This window comes from Metopolophium dirhodum, chromosome 6 (genome assembly GCF_019925205.1).
Source record: "Metopolophium dirhodum isolate CAU chromosome 6, ASM1992520v1, whole genome shotgun sequence".
Lineage (NCBI taxonomy): Eukaryota > Metazoa > Arthropoda > Insecta > Hemiptera > Aphididae > Metopolophium > Metopolophium dirhodum.
This window is the reverse complement of record NC_083565.1, coordinates 32999971-33006770: the sequence shown is the minus strand read 5'-3', so window position 1 is coordinate 33006770 and position 6800 is coordinate 32999971. Positions and strand designations below refer to the sequence as shown.

At 44.1% G+C, this 6800-nt stretch overlaps 1 pseudogene; it reads left to right on the top strand.

The window, feature by feature from the left end:
• Positions 1-4119: 4119 nt before the first annotated feature.
• LOC132947846 (kelch-like protein 2) lies at positions 4120-5491 on the top strand (annotated as a pseudogene).
• Positions 5492-6800: the final 1309 nt, after the last annotated feature.

Here is a 6800-nt window from a genome sequence, read left to right as displayed (position 1 = left end):
GTTAGCGTACCCAGAGTTGCAAAACCTACAGAGGTCACTCGCGTCAGGGTCGGCTGGACCAGCTGCTGATTCAGACTACGTCGTCCTGACGCCACCAGGTGCTATAAATGTCACGGTTTTGGCCATTCCCAAAGCGCCTGCACGGGTCCCGACCTTAGGGACTCCTGTCGCAAATGTGGGGACAAGTCTCACAAGGAAAAGGACTGCACTCGCGACTCCAAATGCGTAGCCTGCGACCGCGCTGGCCTGAATTCGGGCCCCCACAGACCGGGTTCGGCCGCCTGCAGAGCTAGGTGTGCTGCTGAATCCTGGCGCTCCGGCAACCGTCAATATGATTAGCTTCATCCAGGTAAATCTCAACGGGAATTGGGCTGCCCAACAACTCCTGGATCAAACGGTCACTCAAAGGAACGCGGACGTCCTCATTCTGAGCGAACCCTACGCCAGGACTGAAGAAAACGACAGGATGTGCTTCCTGGACCGCAAGGCAGCCGTAGGAACCACCTCCGGCACGGGCTACGTCCACGACGAATGCGGCTCTGGTCAAGGCTTTGCATGGATAAGACTAGGAGACCTTGCTATATTCAGCTGCTACTGGAGACCCGGCACCACTCTGGGCGAGTACGAGACTTTCTTAGGGGACCTCGAAAACGCTGTGAGAGCCAGGGGCGACCACAGGCTTATTATAGGTGGCGACTTCAACGCGTGGAGCGTGGATTGGGGATCGCGCACCAACAACCCGAGAGGCGACCTCCTCACCGACCTAGCAGCCAGCCTCGGCCTGATCTTAGCCAACACCGGTGACACGCCCACGTTCGTCAGAGGGGAGGCCACATCCATTATAGATGTCACATTCTCCAGGGGAGTGGATGTCGCGGATTGGGCTGTCCTAGACGAGGTAAACCTGAGCGACCACGCCTACGTCGCCTTCTCGATCGACCCTCCCACCATCGATGATCATCCCGGCTGGCCTGCAGCGGACCCAGCGCCCACCGCGTCCCCAGGCTGGTCGCTAAAGAAACTCAACCTCGAAGCCTTCCACGCCCACGTCACCTCCAGGCCCCTGTGCACTCCAAGAGACTGCGTAGGAGCCAACGCGGCTCTCCTGGCCGCAGAGGCCCTTGACCAGTACATCTCGGACGCATGTGACGCCTCAATGCCCCGTAGGACTCCCTGCCCTAGGGGCAGAAAGCCTATGTACTGGTGGAACGACAACATCGTTGAACTTAGGTCCACAGCACTGTCTCTACGTAGGGCATACCAGTCCTGTCTGAGGAGACGAGGACCTGACGACTCCCTAGATGCAAGAGCAAACTACGCACAGGCCAGAAGGAACCTTCGGAGGGAAATCAGGAAGTCCAAAGAGCAGGGGTGGAAGGATCTCTGCGCAACGGTTGACACGTGCCCCTGGGGGAAAGGTTACAAGCTGGTCATGAAAAAATTCGGCGATGGTTCTGTCAGACTGGCATCCAAGGGCAGAGAAGATGCGATCTCAAACCACCTATTCCCAGCCGCCCCGATCACCGACTGGGACCTGATGCCCTCCCCTGCAGTTAGGAACATCTTCGAGGCTCTCGACCATGACACTGATGAACCGATCTTTGCCGTGACAGCACCGAAGTTCACCGCTGACGAGTTGCTCAAGGCCACGAAGAAGATGTCATCGGGCAAAGCAGGTGGTCCCTCGGGCATCCCAAACGAAATACTCAAGAGGATTGCACGCATCCGCCCGGCCTCCACTCTGAATATATACAACAAGTGCCTCACCGAACAAACTTTTCCGTCCACCTGGAAGAAGGCCAACCTGGTCTTACTTCACAAGGGTCCGGGCAAACCTGTCGAGGCTCTTTCCAGCTTCCGTCCAATCTGCCTCCTGGACACCCCAGGCAAACTCCTGGAAAGACTCCTGCTGCAAAGACTCGACGCTCACCTGGACTCCCAACTCTCCGGACGTTCACCAAACCAATTTGGATTTCGCAGGGGCATTTCGACCGAAACAGCCGTCGAGGTGGTCACAAAAATTGCAGCCTACGCAGCCACCGGAAACCACAGGCAGAAGGAGCTCTGCGTTTTGGTCACCCTTGATGTGAAAAACGCATTTAACTCACTCCGGTGGCCCGTCATTGATGAAGCTCTCAGGAAAAAGGACACGCCCGAGTACCTCGTCCTCATGATTCGCTCTTGGCTATCGGACAGAGTGCTCCTCGTCGGGGACCAGAGGGCTCCCAGGGCCGTCACGTGCGGCGTGCCCTAGGGCTCTGTCTTGGGCCCTACTCTATGGAACGTCGTATACGACGACCTACTCAACACGGAGGTTCCTCCCGGCGTCCACCTTGTCAGCTTCGCTGACGACCTAACCGTTGTCGGAGTGGCCAGAACGGGCGAGATGTTGGAGAACCTGCTCAATCCAGTCCTCGAGAGGATAGATGGGTGGATGACCGAGCACGGGCTGCAACTCGCGCACCACAAAACTGAAGCAGTTATGCTGACAAACAAGAGGATATACAACACCCCTCGTCTCACCATCGGTGGGTTCCAAATTGCTCTCAGCAAGCACCTGCGCTACCTAGGAGTCATCCTGGACATGCGCCTTTCATTTGGGAAACATGTGGAGACGGTGGCCAAGAAGGCGACTTCCTCAGCGACAGCCCTGGCTAGACTCATGCCAAACATCAGTAGACCATGCCAGTGGAAAAGGAGGCTGCTAATGTCGGTAGTCGAGAGCCAGCTATTATACGCCGCCCCGGTGTGGACCTTTTCTGTGAACGGCACGGCCAAGTTCAGGGCCAACCTGAGGAGGCCACAGAGGAAAGCCGCCTTGAGGGTCATCAGAGGCTACAGGACGGTTTCTGACGAGGCCGCCTTCCTCCTGGCCGGAATGCCTCTGTCGGACCTCATCGCGGCCGAAAGAGGCAGGATCAAGGCGAGACTATCAGAGGATCCGATCCCAGGCGATCCTTCCTTGTCCAGAGCCAAGTTAAAAAAATTGGAGAGAAAGACTACCATCTCGGAGTGGCAGAGGAGATGGACATAATCGGACAAAGCCCACTGGACTCGACGGCTCATCCCTGACATCCGAAGATGGACCAACAAGACCACCCCTGCGATCCCGTGGACATACCACATGACGCAGGCACTCACTGGTCACGGATGCTTCCAGTTTTACCTGCACCGATTCGGCAGGGCACCCAGCCCCTGTTGCATGCACTGCCACAGTCGCTCGGACACAGCCGACCACACCATCTTTCACTGCTAGAACTGGGAAGGTCTACGGAACGATCTCCGCGAACGGCTGGGGCACCCTCCCTCAGCAGATGACGTCGAGGACATCTTATGCGGCCCCGTATTTGAAGAACTCCCAGCGGACCCTCAGGAAAAGGCGATCGCTCTCAATGAAGCTGAAGAGACGTTTAGGATCTTTTACAAAATAGGGGAAGAGATCCTCACTCTCAAAGAGGCAGAGGAAAGGTCCCGACAGGCTGCTGAGGCGGCGGAAGACTAGATCGGATTTCTAGAGCGGCGAGCTTGCCGGCTCGCGAACAGGTCCTCGGAACGAGACGTCCAGGACGACTGGCGAGGCCGGTCCGAGAAGAGATCAAGGAACGAGATGTCCAGGGTGACGGAATGAGATCGACCCGGGAAGACTACAGGAAAACGTATTAAACTTAAATAAACTATGTGAGGTATTAGCAAGGGGCATGTCCCTGCTAATACCATTGCGGCTTCGGCCATGTAATTTTTTTTGTAAGGTATCTCGGACTGGGTACACACATACATACTAGCGATAGCTAAGGAAGGTGTACCCAGTCCTTGCGAGCCGAAACCATATTATATGTAAATTTGATTCAAATAAACGATGCTGCATGGGGGCTAAGTAATGTGAAAACAGTCCGGCCCCCATGTAGTGATGGAAAAAAAAAAAAAAAAAAAAAGGTACACGTACCAGTCGGAACGACCAACCACGTGGCGCGAGGGGCTACGGGCGGCTGAGCGAAGCTTAACGAAGCTGAACGGTTTAGCGAGGTGCTCAACGCTGTTGTAACGATTGAAAACGAACGCGAGCACTATGCTGGTGAGTTTTCGGCTCGGACGGGCACGGAATCACACAACGGATATTGACGGCGACGGCACACCGGTTCGCACATATACCGAACACACAGAAGACAAAACGAGCGATATGTTTTGTCAAGACGGCTGAGGACCGGCGACTTGTCGACTATCACTTTGTTGGAAAAGAACTGACGACATGTTAGTTGAACGAACATTTTTAGGAGTTGGTGTTATAAATGATAATATCTATGCCGTAAGTAATGTTGAATTACAATTTATTAGTTCAATTGTTATTTCTGTTAAAAAGCACGTACCAATAAATTATACATTTAATTTAAGGTAGGCGGATTCAATGATAGAGACGGTTATTTACAAAGTGCAAAAGTTTTTGACTACAATACTCAAGCATGGCGTATGATATCTAATATGACTACTATAAGATCTTTATTTGCTGTTGGAGTCCTGAATGAACTTTTATATGTGGTGAATTTAAATTTTTATTTATGATTTTAATTTTGTATTATAGTTGTTATATTAATAATATTTTTAATTTTTAAACATTTTTGGTCCTGTATGATATTTCAATTGATAATTTAAAATAGATACAATTTTGTAATTAAAAATAAAAATATTTAGTTTATTCAACTTCATATAAATATGTTCTCAACCACATTCATTGAAAGTGCTTAACAATAATATTTTATTCTGGGATTTCTTTTTAGCGTGAGGTATTTTTAGTAATTTGTAATAATTAAATTTTGTAGGTAGGAGATCTTGATCAATCAAGATGTGTTTTAGAGACTGTTGAATGTTATAATACCAGTATTGATATGTGGAGTCAAGTCGCAAACATGTGTGTACGTCGCAGTTGAGCCTGTGTAGGAGTTTTATACGGTGTAATGTATGCCGTAGATGGCAATGATGGATTTAACTACCTGAGTAGTGTTGAAGCATACAAACCAAGTGCAGGGGTTTGGATTTCTAAAGCAGACATGTTTTTTCCTCGAAAATATGCAGGTAACTTCTTGTAGGATAAATGTAATTTATTTTATGAAAAAAATTTTATTGAATATTTCGAATTAAATTAATTTTTTATTATAGAAGTAGTCGTATTAGATGGTTTATTGCATGTCGTCGGTGGAATAAACGAAACTTCTGTTTTGGACTCTGTAGAATGTTACAATCCAAACACCAATACCTGGACCATAGTCACAGCGAAATGGAATATTATCCGGATTATACCAAGAGTAGTAACCATTAGTAGACCACTACATTTTACAACTAATGAGCATTTATGATTTTTTTTTTTTTGGTACAATATATACATGTTTTCATATATTGCATTATATTTATAGTATCTCATAATATACAATACATACATTTTTTTTATATACAATTTTATCTATTTTCTATGATAATAAATTTATTGTATTTTTTTTTAATTTTACAACTTTTATGTTTAATTTCTATAGCTAAAGATTGGACATTTAAATTAAGGTTTCTCATAAGTAGTTAATAATATAACCAAAAAAACTATAAAATATATGCCTAAACACAATTTCCTTCATAGATAATTTTTGTTCAAATTACGATCAAATTAGAGAGGTATTTAAATGGAGAATAACGATTTTAGTCATCTCGTTTCAATTAAAAAATAATAATTGTTGGATAAAATAGCTTGAAAACTTATTACAAGGCTCTTAATTTATTATTACAAAGACATTTGAAAAATATTTAAAATGCATATTCACAATTTTTTTTATTCGCAAAACACTAAAAATTCACTAAAATGTGCAAACTATTTTGAGTTAGAAATTTATAAAAACTTTTCTTTTTAAACCTAAGATTTGAAAATTTAATACAACATTTCTTATAAGTTTGTCTACCCTTATCAACAAAAAAATCTCTACCAGAAAATAAAATTAAAATTTTTGAGCATTTGAAGTTAATTTTTTTACAACATTGGTTATTTACTTGATTTCTCCCGTAATAATTTTGTTATTTTGTTGTACTTAGTTCAAAATGAATAATATAAATTTACTATTATTATAATGTAAATAGGTTATATATAAAATACTTTATTCACAATAATATCATCAAATATACTTAGTAATATTAATATATTGTAGGCTGGCGGATTGTCATCTCTCAGTATTGTTTTTCTTATACAATGATACAATTATATCATTGAACTAAATTTAACACCATCCATTACAGTGAAATACTTGTAACCTACAGTACAGCATAGCAACACCCACTTACCCACCTCTTTGTTAACTTTTTATTAAGTTAAAATAAATTTTATTTTATTTGTTGAGTCGAAAACAAAATTGTAATACAATTAAGGTTCCTAATATATTGTTAAAACGACAGTACAAAAATATTAAAAATACATGGTCAACATTTTAAAGGCGTAAAAATCATGATTTTGCAAATTATTTTAAGTTATAAATTCAGAAAATATTTCTATTTAAATGTTGAATGTTTGAAGTTTAAATTTTTACAACACTGAATTATATTCACTTGATTTATCATGTAGCGATTTTCTTATTTTGTTGTACCTAATTCAAAAACGAATAACTGTAAATACTTGACATTTACACCATATGTTTATTTTATCAATTCCTATACTTGATAAAATTTTCAAAATATTTTGAGCTTTCATTGTTGGTTCAAAAAGTATGAGAAATTTTATACAAGGCTCCTAATATATTGTTACAATGGCAGTTGAACAATTTTAAAAATACATA